Raw genomic sequence first — 18,077 nt, 5'->3', positions numbered from 1 at the left:
TCTGGGCAGGAGCAGCCCCTGGCACACAGCAGCGTCGTTCCAAACCAGAATCTGAGAGTGACCCCTGTTAATTTAGTCTGTGGCTTCTCCAGGGGGCTCAGGGCTATCAGACAAGGCTGTGGAGCCAGGGGTCTACAGTCAGCACCACTTTCTTGTCCATTAGGTCATTTACCCGTCAGCCAAATGACCCTAACTTTCTGAGTGAAGAAATCCACACTCAGAGAGGTCGAGACACTTTCTCAAAGCTCTGCAGTTAGCTGTTGGGAGAGCCATGGAGAATCTGCACACTCTTGCTTGAAGATCTAGGATTGTCCCAGGCTGCCTGGTGTTCACACCGTCCCCCTTCCCCCACCAGGGGAAGAACTGGAAAGTCAAGACCAGGACCGGGAATCTGAGTCCCAGGGTCCCAGATGAGCCTTCGGGTGGTGACTTTCACCCGAAAGTGTTTCATCCCAGCAGCTGCTGTGGACACCCCCTCGTACTGGTTCGTCATTCCAAAGCGCCCACTGCCGCTCTCTCCTGTTTTATAGCGACTGAAAACCTCTCAGCACACAACCGGTTTGTCATAGACAATAGCACAATGCTCAAGTGAGACGTCAACTAGCTTTGTAATTCCTGGTTTGAACAATAGGCAACCAGGTAGTTGAGTCAAATAAGAAAGAGTCAGAGGCATTTGGGTCACTGTCCTTGGAACTCAGCCATCCTTCCTGTTACCTGGGAGCCGTCGCCCCATCTGCCTCCGTTGACCTTAGGGCTGAGCCGTAAATCCTCCCCTTTTACACTTAATCTTCCCAAGGCTTGATTTCATCACACGGACAAGGACTAAGAGTCTGCACCTGCGTGTCTTGCCAGGAACACAAGGACACCGACCGCAGAGGACTTAAACTCATAAATTCCCAGAAAAAGAAAGGAATTAGACGAGATTTGTCTTCCTTCTTTTCGACTTGGCCATTTAGAACAAAAGAACATCCCCCCACCTCCTCCTTGGAATACCTTTCCCCAAAGTCTCCTGCTTCATCATCTCAAGGCTCAGCCCTCGGGTCCCAAAGACTCTGGAGCAGCCAGATCACCCGTTTTTGTCTTGAGTGCTGCACCCGGGGCTGGTTAACACGGCTTTGTTGACAAAGAAAAGAAAAAGGAAGCGAGAGACAACAAAAGGAAGATAGTGCTCCCGCGGACCCGTGCAGGCGGAATTCTAAACCCAGCCGAGCAGACTGTGTTATACAAGTGACCAGTAAATGTTTAATGGTTAAAGGATTTGAAGTCAGATGGACTTGGCTCGCAAAAGCACTACCACTTCCTCATAATCTGGACTCACCCGCACCCACCCCTGTGGTCACGGCCCGGTCAGGCGTCCTTCCCAGGTGCCGCCAGGATTCAGAACTGAATTGATTCCCTCTTCATGGAAGCCAAGCTTGTTTTTTTTTTCTTTTTCTTTTCTTTAACATTAAAAGTCAACGGCATCGCTTCTTGGTCTTCTCCCCAAGATCAAGTGTAAAAGTCAGTGGCAGACATTCTCTCTGGGACATTTATTTTAGGAAATCAGAGTCTCAGAGTGATTATTATTATTATTTTTGCTTTTGAAAAACATGCATCATAAGTGTCTGCACTGAGCACGTACAAGGAGGAGACCCAGCTCCCAGAGAGGCTCTCAAGGCCCCGCCTGCCCCTCATCCTCTGGACGCCAGGTCGGGGCAAGGGCGGCTCCCCGGGCTTTTGCTCCACCTCGCTGACACCGCGCGGGCTTTCTGCCCTCGCCCTCGCCCTCGCTCCGGGCGTGCGGGTCACAGAGAAAACCTGTTCTCTGCTCCTCTCCTCAGCACTTGGTACACACATGACGTGAAGCCCGCTGGCTGCTGAGAAAGTGCTTCTTCCTTTTGCAACTTCTCCTTCTCTATTTTCTTTACTCTGTGTGTGTGTGTTTAAATGTCTACTAATGTATTGAATTGTCATATGTATCCTCCTGACAGGGCTTTCCCAGTAGCCCAGCGGTAAAGAATTCACCTGCAAGCAGGAGACCCAGGTTCGATCCCTGGGTCGGGAAGATCCCCTGGAGGAGGGCTTGGCAACCCGCTCCAGTATTCTTGCCTGGAAAATCCCATGGACAGAGAAGCCTGGAGGGCTACAGTCCATGGGGTCACAAAGAAATGGACAGGACTGAAGTGACTTAGCACGTAGCACTCACGCATCCTGCTGATAAGTAGATCTTATTATGCTTGGCTTTTTCTTTTTCTTTTTTTCATTCTTTATCTTTCTTCTCCATCTTTCAGAAAGTTTTTCCAAATATATCTTTCAGTTCTTCAGCTGCATTTTAAATTTTCAAGAGTCCTATTTTATATGCCCAAATTGGCTTTTGTCTCAGTTACATGTTTGCATTTATTTTAGTTATTGTTTGTCTTTGCAAGAGGACCATCTCTCTTCTCAGACGCACTCAGTGAAGCGAGGGCAGTCCCACCGCCAGGTGGGCTCAGGGGTCCTCACTGTGCTCCCCCGGCATCTCGTGATCCTTTCTACCCCAGAACTTACATCATATATTCACTCATCTCATTCATGTCTTCTCCTTTGTGCCTTTTCTTATTTCTGACAAAAAATACATTATCACTTGGTACTGTAACAGTTTGCTTTCTCATCTGTTTGAAGTGGTACCAAACCCTGCTTTCATATTTTGGGCATTTATAGGAAACAGTGCACTGAGGACATTTAATGCCCCTGCTTCTCAACAGTCCTTTGAAGGAGCCTCTTCAGTCCCTTCTGCTGATGAGGCTCCACCCAGACAAGGTCGGAGCAGCCCCGTGGGGACCCCAGCATCAGTGTGGTCACTGCAGTCCAACCAGGCCAGATGAGAGGAGGAATTACAAAATGGCCACGAGGCTGGTGATACGGATGCACCGCACATCCTTCCATGAGACCAACTGAGAAAGAAGTGTTCGCATTTACTGTGGTTCAGCTGGAGCGTGGTGAGGATTAAGTGACTTGATCCCCCAGAAACTAGGTGTGGGGAGCGTGTCCCGTCAGGCATCCATCGGGTGCTGGGGACAGCAGGGACAGAGCCAGCCAGTATCACTGCTCAGGGGACCGCGGCGGGATAGACCATCAAACCCTGGGTGGGCGGGATGTTGGAGCAGGGAGGAGGCTGGGGAGAGAGCTGGGGAAGGAGAGTGAGGGGCGGGGGTGGGCAGGGCCCTCGGGGAGGTGGCCGGGAGGCCCCCCGGGAACTTGGACAGACCAGGGGACTCCCCCTCCTTCCCGTCAAGCCGTACCCAAGCTGGATGGGAACTGAGCAGGAGGACACTCGCCACCCACTCTGGGCCTGCCTGCCCCCTCGGGACACCCAGCAGGGTGATGGCTCAAGGCACAGGATTCTGCAGAAGTCAAGGGGATCCGGGACCTTGCAGGACGGCTGCTGCAGCTGCTGATGGCCAGGTGACCTCTGGGGGTGGGGGGGGCTTACATGCAGACAGAGTTTAAAGACAAGAGAAGGAAAATGACTTGAGAGTCAAGAGTGAGAAGCAGGCCTGCTGGATAATAACATAGGATGGACCTATGCTCACGTTACTATTTGCTTACTTATTGGTACAAAATAAAAGCTTGAGGCCACACAGGACCGGCCGTGGTGTGCATCCCACGTGTCTGATTCCCCCGAGTCAGTCTCAGCTCTAACGTTCAGGTTACCTCGGGTTAGGGCAGCCCCTACCTGTCTGGGTGTGGATTTCAGGACACAGATGGCAATTACGCAGCATCTGCCTGCTTAAATGATCTGAAGAGGGTGCTGATAAAGAGTCCACAGGCCCCCGGCAGCTGACACCTGTCCCTTTGAGGAGCAGATGGGCATCACCTGGGGCCGAGCCGAGTCCGTGTCCTGGAGGAAGACCAGCAGCTGCTGTTCCCCTCCGAGGCCCCAGGACTCAGCGCGGAGTCACCGTGGGAGCATCCCCGAGGCTTCTCTCCCCCGAGCACAGCTGACACAGGCTGCATCTCCTTCAGCCCACTCCCCACCTTCTCCTCCCGGCAGTCGTCCCCCGGGACGGTGGATATGAGAGAGCAGCCTAATTCCCGGCAACATGGAAGGCGGTGCGGTTTCTCACCCATCCTCTTTCCAGAGCGAGTGGGGAAAGCTAGTCGGGTTCCGCCAAGCAGCCTCGGGTTCCGCCTTGATCAGCCGCCCGCCATCACTAGGTGCTGGGAAATTCAGCGAGGTGGCGGGTAAGACGCCCAGCACCAGACCCACGTGGGACCGGCTTTCTGGGCTGTGGAATCGCCACCATCAGCGTCAAGGTCTGTCGATGTCTCACTCGGCCTGACTGCCAGGGTTGAGTTGGGTCTCAAAAGGTCGTGGGTGAAAGTCCTAGTTCTCGGACCTGGGAACATGGCCTTGACTGTAACCAGAGCCTCCGCAGATCAAGTGGGGGTGAGGGCACACAGGATAGTGTGGGCCCACCCCAGCGTCACTGGTGTTCTGATAAAAGGGGAACTTGGACACAGCCATGCCGACAGGGAGAGCGCCTTGTGACCGTTACTCGGGGCTCTGGTGATGCGTCTACAAGCCAAGCGCGGTGAAGGTCGTCAGCAAAGCCCCAGAGGCGGGGGGAGGGGCCGGGGGCACCCCCTCCTCCCCACGGCCTCGGAAGGAACCAGCCAAGCCTGAGCTTGGGTCCTGGGTGCAAGTCCGTCCTCCAAACCGTGAGACACTGACCGTGTTGTTTAGGCAGGCCCAGGGCCGCCCCACCCGCCAAGCACAGGCACGGGTCTCCCTGCTCCGCCCCTGGGAGGCTCCGGCCCCGGGAGGCCCCGCCCCTCGGAGGCCCCGCCCCTGGGAGGCTCCGGCCCCGGGAGGCCCCACCCCTCGGAGGACCCGCCCCTGATTGGCTCCTGGAGTAACGCGTTTCCAACACTGGGATCAGAGAAGGTGGCTCCACCCCACCTGACCCGCCTCACTCCCTTCCCTGCTCCTACTTCAAAGCCACCACCGAAGACCGCCTTTGGGGGCTGTTCATTTTGATGAAGCTAAAGGTCAAAGGTCACAGTCACATCCAACCTTGAGGCCCGTGACCTTGGTTCTACCTTCCAGGCTGAAGGGCATTTTTAGGCAAATTTCAGATTGCCCTTTAACCCTCAGATCAGGCCCCAGAAACTGTCCGGCTGTCTCAGTGGGATGGTGGGATGTGACCTGCAAAGAGTACCTCTTGGAATATCATTTTTTAATCTTTCTTTCCCACAGCTCCTTGTCAGTCTGCCTTCTGCATGACCCGAAGGAGGATTCGGTTCTATCGGGCAGCACTCAGGAGTTGTGGCTTGCGCAGTGAACCCCGGAGGGTCAGAGCCGGGTCACGGAGTGGAGAGAAGGTGCTTGGGTGCAGGTCCCCAGGGGTGGTGGGGGTGAAGGGCCTCAGGGGCCTGAGGCATTTATGCGGCCTGGGCGAGCTCTGTGCAGGCGCGAGCCTCTGGGAGAGCCTGGACCGCGCCCGCGTGTGCGGAGCGCCCCTCAGGTTCTCGGCCCGCACGGATCGCCAATAAAAGAAACGGCGTCTCCCCCGGGGCGGCCTGGGTCCTGCCTATCGGTTCCCCACACCCGCGGTCTGCTTGTGTTCCCAGTCTGGGGGGCTTGTACGCGGACCTGTGTGGACGGTGTTCTGTTTCCACCCCTGCGGGCCGGTGTGTGAAACCCTCCCCCGCCTCAGAGGACCTAGGGGAGAGGAGACCCTCACCGCTTCACCATCTGGGGAAGCGCCAGCAGACGGGGTCTTGTCCCTGAAGACACAAGGTTTTCTTTTGTTTTTCAGACAGCAGAGCAGAGACCGGTCAGAAGGCGGGGAGTGGGGGGGTGGCGCTGAGAAAGCTCCTAGTGAGCGCTCCTCCTCCTCTGAGGTTCCCGGACCCTCTGGTCTGTGACACCGACAAGCGTCCAGACTCACAGCCAACCCGCGCTTTCAACCACAGGCGTTAAAATCAATACGGGATATGTGTTCTGAGGTGAGACCAGCCTTTGAAGAGAAACGTGAAGCTCTGATAAGATTAAACATGACTGGCTGCCTTAGGAATCTTCGAAACCACCTAATTTTAAAGTCTCTCAATTAAAACAAAAATTCAAGGCAAATGCTTTCTTGCCAACTTGCTTTCCTTATATCTGGCAAACTTGGACTCTCTACTGAGAAGATATTTTACATTGATTTAAAAATACTTGCCTCAAAACAAATGCCAATTTCAAATAATTCTGAAATTTTTGATCCTGACTGCAGACACATCATTAACATATTGTGTCTCCCGTCTGCTCTCACTGAGGTGTTTTCTCAAGCCCACAAAACCCCGAGTCTTTCTCAGGCAGCAGCGGACACATGGGTCCTCTTACTGGCCTGGGGGCCCCCTTCTTTCTGCGGCTGATGCAACTCACCGTCTAATTTCCAAGCTGTGCTTTCTATCCCCGAATTGAGACACCCCCAAGATTCTGTTCCTGAGCCTCTCATCTCATCCTTGGCAATTTCTTTCACTGCATGAATTTAACTTTTACCTCTAATTAAGCAACACAGAGTTTTACCTCCAAGCCTGTTTTTCCATCATGTTTCTCCTGAATTTCAAGTGTCTGCCCCATCCCTCAACTCAGAAATCCAGGGGCTCCTCAGACTTAGCGCCCAGGTTTATCCACACCATCCTGACCTTCTCAGTCACTTTCCTTGAGCGGAAAACCACCGCTCACTCTCTCCACGCCCCTTGGAGTTTTCAGTCAGCTGCGAGGTTTTGAAGTCTTTCCATCTCAGCTCTGAGATGGCTCTCCAGTTCCCCTTTGACCTCCCACTGCTCCTGCCACATCCCTTCTCCTCACATTCTGGGCTCTGAGCTGCACTGTCTCAGCCCTGGGCCACCCCGGAGTCTCAGCCATCCTCAGTGCTTTGCCGTTTTCACAACAGGAAAACATTTTTAAATCTTATGCAGAAACCCCACCTATAAGATGGCTGGAAGTGAGGTGAACTCAGGATGAAGTGAGGTGGGACCGGGGGGTTCGCCGGCTCTCTCAGTTGAGGCTTAGCAGAGTCTAGCTGAGAAGCCCCTTCTGCTCAGAGTCCTGGGGTGTCCACCCCAAAACCGACGTGAACGTGGAACGCCCCCTATCTGAGGGCTGAATTCCGACCCCACGGCAGTGCCGCCTACTGAACTGTGGGATCCTGAAACGTGAGCCACAACGCATTTACCCAGAACAGTGTTTCACACTGAAAAGTGCCTAGGGTATCTATTGAATTGAAACCACCTTAAAACTCAGCACATGTAAGAGACATCCAGTCTGCTTTCTACATAAAAGAAGGCATAGATAACTTGGAAGATCAGCAGCATGATTTTTCTCATCAAGGGGAACAGACTGGGGGAATTTTGAAATCTCTTGAAAACAGCTATCGGATTGTTTTCAACGGGTACATAAATATGCAGCAGCCGTCTGAGCCGACAGCTCTGGGGGCTCTGGGGGCTCTGGGTGGGCTGACCTGTGAGGCCGTGACAGCCACCTGACTCACCTGTGGCAGCCACGGGGTGTGAGCATCCATTTACATACATTTACATACAACATTCCCGTCACCCCAGCTCCCAAACCTGCATACAGGATAGGTTTTTTAAGAAGGTCGTGTGACCTATGGCAATTATATTCAAACCTGATATGCAGAGCAAGATACGAGAAGCAAAACAAAAATCTGAACCAATCAATTACGTGCCTGATTAGGACAAAGACAGGCAGAGCCTCAGGGAGAGATGGGGAAGCCGGCTACTGGTGAGGGGCGTGTCTTCTCACACCTGGGGCTTTAAGACGGGCAGTGCCCAGCCCTCACCGGGCACCGAGGTGAGCTGCGTTCTGCATTAGGGTTTAACATCTGATCTCCAGTTTCTTGGATAGAACAAAACCAGGCCAGCCCCAGTGTCCCATCCCCGCCACACGTGACCTTTGTCAGTCTGAACCGCCTTTCTCCAGGCTCCCTGTGGGTGAGAGTCAGATCACGTCCATGTCCTCTGCTGCTCACCTGACCGGGTCAGAGGAGGGTTGGGTGGGTTTCTGGGGGCCGTGCTGATCTCGGACCCCGCATCCCACCTGCCCTGGTGGAGGGGGTGGCCGGAGGGGCTGGGAGGAAAGCACTGGGAGGGGTTGGGGGAGCAGGTACACGTGAGTCCCCCGGGTGATTTCTCACAGCCCACCAGAAGTGCTGGCCTCTCTGAAAATGCAGCTTCTCGCCAGACTGCTGCGGCTGCTTTCGGAGGTCCATCTTCCGGCCCTGGGTCAGGGGCCACGGTCGGGCATCGCTGATCGCGGAGGTCAGCCTTCCTGACCGTAGACTGGGAGGTGGGGGGGCCTCTGGGTTCCATGGTGGCCTCCGTGTCAGCCCTGCTGCTGCTGCGGGGGTGGGGGGGGGGGCACTGGCCGTCCCTTGTCCCCCACAAGGCCACCCAGAGGAGAGGCGCACACGGCCGCCTGCGCGGCTCCCGGCCGAGCCCTGGGGGTAGCCGCTGAGGAAGCCAGCACCCCCGCTCCCCGAGGAAGGGCAGAGTCAGCCCTCGTGGGTTTGCTCTTGAAGGGTGTGTGGTTTTCACTGAGCAGGGATGGTCAAGCCCCAAGCAGAGGAGACAGGGACCCCGGAGGGAGGGGGCGTGCTGGAAATCCAACGCAGGCAAGCTCCCTTCAGCATCGCCAGGAAGTGGTCAGAAATTTGGTTGGAAAGGCCAGAAGCTACCTGCCAGCTGGCAGAACATGCTGCTAAGAGGGTCTACTAAGTAGGCTTCTGTGAACTACATCAGCTTATTAAACGGCGCTGCTAACATCACATGACAGAAAGCAGCGGTCAGATACTAGCCGACTATGTTCGTATATCAGGAATGCAAATTAAGAGTGTAATGTACAGGAAAGATTCCATTTAATCACCAGCAACACCCCTCAGAGGCTGGCTTAACACGGCCAAGACAGCCAAGGGTCCAGACTGGCCAGCCCAGAGCTCCCGTTCGCGGTGCGGACGGCCCGAGGAGACGCTGCCGTCACTGTGGAACTGACGCGGCCGGGATGAGAAGCCGTGTTAGTGGCCCGAGACGACTGGCAGTCCGTCTAGGGCGGTCTGGAGTCAGGGACCCCTCCCGGGAGGAGGGCGATTAAGTGGATTTAAAAAATTTTATTTTTGAGCAAGTCCCTTTGAACCTCAATTTCCTTATCTGTAAAATGGAAGTTTTTTGGAAAATTTTTTCAGCTCTAATATTTTAGAATTTTTGAAAAAGCCTCTAGGTATTCGACAGCTCAGAGTGAAGGACCCTGTTCTAAATGTATCAGAAGGCGAAAGGTGATTTTTGTAAAGACGTGTAATCACCCAAGACAATAGTTTCTGCTTAAGACTAAAGTGATGGCAAGTTACGTGAATGCCTGGCTGACACACACGTGACCACGCCCACATCACAGTTGTGCATGCGGGTACACACACGCGAGTGTGTTAACAGCCTCATGTAATAGGCGCGCCATGCTTGGTTCGATGTGTTAGAATTACCTTCCTGTGCATGAGATCATCTAGGTTGTATTTCATTAAATAGATCTAATAAATTATCTTCAAAACTGCCAACTGAAAAACTGCACACAATTTAGAAAATTATTGGCATCTGACAATTGTCGATGTGTCAGTATATCTTGATCAAACACCTGTTTCTAGGTGTGAGACAACACAAAAATAAATACACAAAATCACACCATGACTTACTAACTGCTCATCTAACATTTATCCATGCTTATTTGTATATCCCGTAATTTGTTTAAGTTACCTCTTCCCTTCTGAGGCAGGGTACCAAGCACAGATCACCTTCTGGTGGAGTGCCAGGTGTTATGCCCGATGTCCGAATCCCCGAGCGGGAAGAGAGAGAAGGCTTCCAAGACAATGCAACTCGCAAAAAGGGAAGTTTATTACTGTCTCGAGCCAGGGCCTTCTGCCACAAACATCAGTGGTGCAGGGTCAGAAAGCGCCGAGCTCAAGCTTGTTACACAGATTTATAAGATATGCAAAAGTGGTTAGTAGCTGGCTTAAGCGGATTGGTTACATGTTTGCAAAGTAATTCTATCGGTACAGACTTTCGCGGGCTTTTCAGCTCTCCCTTTGTTCTTACTGGGCGCATATTGATTGGCTGGCTCCAGGTTACCTGATGGGGGTAGGGAATCTTACCATTTCGGGGGAAGCTAAAACTTAGGTCCAGGCCGCCCGTCATGGTATTAACCCTGGCAGCCTCACACCAGGTACAGTGTACGATCCAGCATGTCTTAAAATCTCCAGATTCATCTTTTGTTTCTAACCTCTGATCTCACCTATTATGTGTTTACTCACTCATTCCTATATCTTCCCTCTGTAAATACAAACTGCAGGCCTACTATTTGCCCGCTGTTGTTCTTAATGCTACAGATTCATGTCAAGGAATAAGAGACAGCAATTGGCCCAGCTATAATTTAAACAAATATAAGTCAGTTTAAGATACTTTCCTCTTAGCTTTATTAGAACGGTATTTGTAAGCTGCATGTGTATCCTTAGAAATTATGCAGGAGTTACAGATGTTGATTTCTTCAAAAGTATATTGAGGTGAAAGTTCATGAATGTGTAATAACATCCCTGAAAGTACAGTGTAAGTTAATAGGAAAGGATGAAGCAATCTGAACCAAAATGATTTATGTATCATTTTAGTTATACATTCAGCTGGCCTCAAGCTATGTCTGTTTTGACTACTAACCAGAGTGACCATACAGTTCAGCACTAATGGGTACCTGGCCCAAATGTCCTCACTTTTCAAAATTAAATCAGATTTGTAAAATCTACATTAAACTCTGATGAAAGCATTGGTTTCTAGTATCTCATATGGTGAGGACGCAGCTATTTCTCAACTATTTCGGTTTTGTGTTGAGTGTTTCTTGAATTCCCTGACGACTCAGTGGCTAAGAATCTGCCTGTAATGCAGGAGAGAGACACAGGAGACCTGGGTTCAATTCCTGGGTCGGGAAGATCCCCTGGAAGAGGGAATGGCAACCCACTCCAGTATCCTTGCCTGGAGAATCCCATGGACAGAAGAGCCTAGCGCGTTACAGTCTGTGGGGTCACAAACAGTTGGACTTGAATGAGCACATGATACATTGAATATTTCTATGACTGACTTTTTGAAATTGTGGACCTTCCATCACCAGCTCCAATAAAGAGCGCGGCTACTAATTTCCAACAGATAAGCCTCTCACTTTCCAAGTTAAAGCTTGTGTTTCCATGGCTTTCAGGGCCATGGACTGTCTGCGTCATGGGCTCCAGGGCGCCTCGGGCCCCTGGGATCATCCTCATGACATCTCTGTAGTTGTGACAACGAAAAGACGCAGCAGCAGATGGCAGGAGGGGAGGCCCTGGGTGTGGGGGGAGCACTCAACACTGAGTCAAATCGGATCCGATTAACCCACCTTTTTAAAACCACTAGGAAAAGGCAGGGGCTGAGATTCAGTGAGCTTTCCGGGGTGCAGTGGTTGGTAGAGCGGACAATCAGTGCCCCCCACCCCCGCCGTGTCCTAGGGCAGCGAGGCTGGACTCCGCCCCACCCGGGGCCTCCAGGCCAGGCTGCGTGCAGGGCTACTGAGTGAAAAGCACTTTGGCATCAAGAGAGAAATAGTCTCATTTTTCAGTACTTGAAGGTGACAAAAGGAATTAGCATTTTAAAAATATTCTAGGTTTTACCTGGCTACAGGGGCTTCCCTGGTGGCTCAGATGGTAAAGAATCCGCCTGCAGTGCAGGAGACTTCGGTTTGATCCCTGGGTCAGGAAGATCCCCTGGAGGAGGGCATGGTGACCCACTCCAATATTCTTGCCTGGAAAATCCCATGGACAGAGGACCCTGGCGGGCTACAGTCCATGGGGTCGCAAAGGGTCAGACACGACTGAGCGACTAACTTTTCACTTTCTAACAGAAATGACAGGGACTGGGGGACCTCAGGATAAAGACACCTCCCTGTCCTGGCTGCTCCGTCCAGCACCCAGACCTTCTGGAAGACGCGGAGACTTAAACAGCTCGTCAGCCCCTGGTGGGGTGTGTGTGCCCCCTGGATGCTCTGTGGGGGTCCAGTGAGGACCCCGTCCCCCCTCAGTGTCCCATTTGGACTTCTGTTCAGAGTTGCATCGTGATAAGGAGGGGTTAATCCTGACAGATAACCGCACCGGCTCCTTTAGGACCCGAGCAGGGAGCACTCACAGGTGGGCGCTGGGAGGGCTGATCAGTGCTCTAAGTGCCTGCAGGCGAGCTGTTCAATTCCTCTCATTTTAAAAACAAGATAGAGAGCTAAACTTACTACGTTCTCTTACAGTGATTTCTAAAAGTCCGACAAACACTGAGCAGAAATTCGCTCAAAAAAGAATGTCAGTACCAGGACAGCATCTCACTGACTGCTTCTCCTGCTCTTAGTACCTCTGGGGACACTCTGGGTTCTGACGCCTTCTCACACAAATACTGCGGTATCCAGTCCTCGCAGCATCGCAGCGGCAGCTGGTGAGAATCTACGTGTGACCTTTACTCGTTTACGGACAAACTCCCGGTTCCATACACTACACAATCAGGGGGAATCCCCACTTGCCACTGTTACGAGACTGAAAGTTTCGCCTCTGAAGGACGATTCAAAGGTGACCCTATGGATGGGGAAACATGGCTCATTGAGGATGAGCATGGTTGTTGCTGAGGAGTAGTTGAGACTTTGGACCCAACGTGTGTGTGAGTGTGCGAGTGTGTGCAAGTGAGTCAAAGTGTGAGTGTGAGTGAAACAGAGCTGTGGGTGAGCCTTGTGGGGCGCCCCGTCTGCAGTACGAGCTGGTCACACCAGGCGACCTCTGCAGGCGGCAGCGTTTCGGTCTCGCCGCGTCTGCCTGCATTTCCAGGTCGGTCTGCCCTCACCAGGCTCTGCGTTTGGGGACCAGGGTCCACTTGCAGGGTAACCGTCTCCCCTAGCACTTCACCTGCCTCCACTGGACTCGTGTGGAAGGAGCGAAAGTCCGTGTGCGTCCAACACACACATCTACGCACACCTGGTCCACCCAGCAAGCCCTTATGAACAAGTGTCCCCTGGGCACCGGGGGTGGGATGACTGGAGGGAAGGGCCAGGAGGGGAGCCCGCAGAGGACCCTTCCCCACGCGGTTCCAGGCAGCCTCCGCAGTCAGAGGGCCCAGGGAAGTGGCTGACGGCCTGGGACATCATCCTGCCCAGAAGTGAGCCAGGCATTTATAATGTGCAGCTGTGTGCATCCAGGTCGGAAAATCGATTGCAAATGAATTTTTTATTCACATTTTCAAGTTCTGGAAGGAACTTGAAACATGGCCTTTTAATCAATTAGCCTTTTCTCAAAGAGCTTACAAAAAGTGTGATAGTTATTTGAGAAAAATACCGGTATTTTATTTTCTGTCAGTTTCTAAAGAGTAAGTCATTTGTGAGGGGCAGGTCATGGGATGGGGTAGTTATTTGCAACGCTGAAGTAAAATTTTTTCCTATTAGATGTCAATATCTTCTATTTCACCTATCATTCTATCAATTTCACGTCAAAACCACTCAACGATCAGCTAATGTTTTTATCGCATTTGTTCAATCACTAATGCCAACAGCATATCCACAGGAACAAATGTGCTTTGAAATGGGAAAAAATGGGGACAGTTGAATGAGCCAAAAGAAAAACAGGATAAGTCATCTTGAAGAACACAATTTGGATGGTATTTCCTAGAAGGCAATGGCACCCCACTCCAGTACTCTTGCCTGGAAAATCCCATGAACGGAGGAGCCTGGTATGCTGCAGTCCATGGGGTCGCTAAGGGTCAGACATGACTGGGTGACTTCACTTTCACTTTTTACCTTCATGCATTAGAGAAGGAAATGGCAATCCACTCCAGTGTTCTTGCCTGGAGAATCCCAGGGATGGGGGAGGCTGGTGGGCTGCCGTCTATGGGGTCACACAGAGTTGGACATGACTGAAGTGACTTAGCAGCAGCAGCCTTCTCTGGAAGGATATGTTTGCTTGTAAAAATGCACTTATCTAAAAATCCAAAGGACCTGGGGTTCATTCTACAAGAATTTCACATGGTAAGTGAACGTAAAAACACACCACTGTTGCATTCATAGTTTTGTTGCTGGTAACTTGTTCTTTTTAATTCAGTTAAAGCTTTGAGTAAAGGCAGGACTTAAGAGACACGCCTGGGTTTCCTGTTGGTGTGATTGGTGGCTGTTGGTGAAGACGATGCCTGTGCCTCCTGGTTTCCTCGGGGACACCTGCCCGCCCAGCCCAGCGTCCCCTGTGGGGCAGGCCTTCATGCTGGGGGCTTCAGGCTCCTGGGACAGCGGGGAGAGTCTGCTCTGCTCATGAGCCAAATGGGGGTTAATGCTGGATCATGCTTCAGTGACTCTCAGTTTTACAGAGACGTCCTTTGTCTCTTACCAAACGTTTCCTCCAACATACCTGTGACTTCATGCTCTGGGGAAGGGGATTGGGGGCGGGACACCCAACCCCCGGCAGCAGGAGCACACAGTTTGGCTGCCATGGACCTGCTCCCCCGCTTCCCGGAGGGGGACGCCCCAGTGGCAGGCTGGTTGGTGGGCTGTTGGAGGAGGGCGGGCCTCTGGGGACCTGCGTCCTGCAGCTGAAGCAGATGGTGTCAGGGAGTCGTCAGCTGCTGGTCCAGCCAACATCTTTCTCAACAACAGTGCTCCCAGTGGGGCCCTCATATGTGGTCGCTTAGAACCTGACGGTCTCCACTGAAGGGAAGTTCTTGCCTTCTGCTGAGATCTCAAGGTGCAAGGACTTCATTTATCTAAGTTCTTAAAAGGAACCGTTTCGTGCAGCTGCGCTCCATCCGTTTGGCTCTGTCACCAAACATCCGGGGCGCCCCAGGTGGCTCAGTGATAAAGAAACCGCCTGCCATGTGGGAGACCTGTGTTCAGTCCCTGGGTTGGGAAGATCCCCTGGAGAAGGGAATGTCTACCCACTCCAGTATTCTGGCCTGGAGATTTCCATGGACTGTACAGTCCATGGAGTTGTAACGAGTCAGACACGACTGAGCGACTTTCACTTTTGCTTATGTTAGCTTGAACTGGGGACTTTGTTTTCAAGGCAGTTGTACTGCCTCTGAAGGACAGGTGTAGACTCTGAAGGACGCGTGAAGGACGAACGATGTGAATAAGCGGTGTGCCTCACATGACACCTGCCTGAGTCATTAGCTGATTCAGTGTCCAGAGTCACAAGGCTGCACATCGTACATTTAGTCACACCAACCCCTGTATTTTCCTAGGAGCTCAGCTCTAGCATATTAGCTGGAGTTGGTGCTAAATTGCAATGGTCATTCGGTAAAATTGCTTGCTCTTTCCTTATCCGTGATCACTGACGGGGGAAGTGGACTTCTCAGGCCACCGCCCCGCTCTGCCCTTCCGACCTCACCTGCCAGTGGCCTTGAGATCGGCACCTCCCTCCAGGTCTTTGGGTGACCCTCACTCAGTCTCTAAGCCTCATGGACCGGCCACTGTCCCCCTCCTGCCTCTTTCTGGAAATCACCCCAATGACAGCCTCTGGAGCTCGAAGCCAGGCAACTGGGCATCCTGCATGCTCCCCACCACCAGGCTCTGCCCCCTGCAGCCCCTCGCCTGGCAGCCTGCCCTCCACCTCCCTGCACCCTCCAGCCCCATCTCAGGTGACCTGACATCACCGAAACCCTGCTGGTGATTCAAGCTCTCCATCTCTCCGTCACACCTGACCCTCCCCACACCCGGGTCTTCCTCCCCTTCAGCCCAGGAATGGCCTGGCCTCACCTCATCATGTATGACTGTGAGAGCTGGATTGTAAATAAAGCTGAGTACTGAAGAATTGATGCTTTTGAACTGTGGTGTTGGAGAAGACTCTTGAGAGTCCCTTGGACTGCAAGGAGATCCAACGAGTCCATCCTAAAGGAAATCAGTCCTGAATATTCATTGGAAGGACTGATGCTGAAGCTGAAACTCCAATACTTTGGCCACCTGATGCAAAGAGCTGACTCATTAGAAAAGACCTTGATGCTGGGAAAGATTGAAGGTGGGAGGAGAAGGGGACGACAGAGGATGAGATGGTTGGATGGCATCACCGACTTGATGGACATGGGTTTGGGTTGACTCTGGGAGATGCAATGGACAGGGAGGCCTGGCATGCTGCAGTCCATGGGGTTGCAAAGAGTTGGACACGACTGAGTGACTGAACTGAACTGAATACCTCCTCAGTGAGACAGAAACGGCTCAAGACAGTGGCCCCAGCTCCCAGGCTTCTGTGCCCTGTCTGTCTCCCTCCGCCTTGAAGCTGTGCCTGCCTGGACCACATCCGCTCCCTCGAGGCTACCCTCTGTCTGCAGCGGAGCCCCGCGCCCTCCGAGCAGGAGACCCCCCACCCCAGACGGACTCCTTTCCTGCCCTGCCACCCTCCCCTTTGCACCCGTCTTCCGTAAAATCGATCGGCGAGCATAGAGGCTTTGCTCTGCTCTCGTGGGGTCCTCCACATCTAGGGGTGCCCGTCCCTTCAGGGGGGCTCAGTAATAAGTGTTAAGTAAGTGAATAAATAGCTGCGGACACACAAAAGGTATCCAGTTATCCACACACTGATAAAAATGAACATCAATTTACAAATAATCTCCAGAGAAGATGAGGTCACAGTTTGACTGCAGGGGAATTTGACTGGACAGGAACACACGGGAACAGGGACATGGGAATAGATGGGAAGACATAATTTTTACCATTTTGGGTCACAGAGAAGGATTCCATCAAACAGAATTTTTTTCCCCCCCTAGAAAATGAATGAATGAAGAAAAAGCCCAGACAGGTGCTTTTCTTATGCTATTAATATAACTAACTGAAGTATTGGTTTCCCGGATGAAAATTTTAAGGTTATTATTTTGTTATGGCTTTTTCCTTTTGCTGCTGCTGTTGTTTTGTTGTGACCCCAGACACTGTAGCCCGCCAGGCCCCTCTGTCCGCGAGCTCTCCCAGGCAAGAACACTGCAGCGGGGTTCCAGTTTCTTGTCCAGGGCATCTTCCCCACCCAGGGATCAAACCCACATGGCCTACATTGCAGGTGGATTCTTCACCACTGAGCCAGTCTTCTATTAATCTGTCTGTCTCACCCACAGATGTGTTGCTTTTGTGCACTAATGTGTTATACATTTACATATACATGAACAGGTAAGAAAATAGTAAGACAATACCTGCTGTTAATATCTATGTGTAAATCATGCACAACTAAGTTTCTTTGTGACTTAAAGCCACCATACTTGTGACTCACCATCAGAACTAGATGTACCTGAAGTTAATTTTTGTCAGCAGCTACACATGCAAGTGTTTAAATGCAAATAGAGAGACCTATACAATGTCAAAACTCCCCCCAAGAATCTCCCACCTCCCACAACAGAATGCACAGCTGGGTGTGAAAATGATGGGCAACCAGCATATGATCAAAATAATAACAAAATATTCAACAGGCTTTGAAAAGTGCCAGTCTCCTGCTCAGACACAGGGTGGAATTAAGCCTGTGTCTGTCAGTTCAGATGTCCTCTTGCCTTGATTTTATAAAGGGACCCAGGATTTAACAGATCTGAAGGCGAGGATGGTGACTGAGCGACAGGGACCGGTCTAGTCTCCCTCCCTCCAAACCCAAGCCTGGCTGCAGGGATGGGCTGGCTCTTTAAACAGGACCGGGATCCACAGTCTCTTTAAAAATAACTCAGTTCACAACAAGGACTCGGTGTTCCTCTCCCTCCCCCACCTCTATTTTGGGACGCCAGCCCTGTTATCACGGAGCAGAATGACATTCACAGCAGGTACAACTGACACATGGAAATTTGTTGGCTCAGTGGCACTAATTGGGTATCTGTACTTGGGAGGATGATGGCGCAAGGGGGAGGTGTTTAAACCTGTGAGTTCAGAACCCCGTTTAGGGTCCATTTCCATGTAAATGAAGAGCACTCACAGCTTCTGTGCAAGGCACGTGGTAAGACAGCCAAGCCAGCCCCAGACTGCAGGGAGAAGCCGTGAGCAAGGAAACTGATACAGAAGAAAACCGTTTTTTCCCTTACCTTCTGCA

General features: G+C 51.9%; 1 protein-coding gene across 24 annotated transcripts in view; it reads right to left on the bottom strand.

Annotated features, from left to right (window-relative positions):
- Nucleotides 1-18,077, bottom strand: part of MYT1L (myelin transcription factor 1 like) — a 399,489-nt gene that overhangs the window by 138,438 nt on the left and 242,974 nt on the right. The window lies entirely within an intron of this gene.

This window comes from Cervus canadensis, chromosome 30, assembly GCF_019320065.1.
Source record: "Cervus canadensis isolate Bull #8, Minnesota chromosome 30, ASM1932006v1, whole genome shotgun sequence".
Taxonomy (NCBI): Eukaryota; Metazoa; Chordata; class Mammalia; order Artiodactyla; family Cervidae; genus Cervus; species Cervus canadensis.
This window is presented reverse-complemented; position numbering and strand designations above follow the sequence as displayed.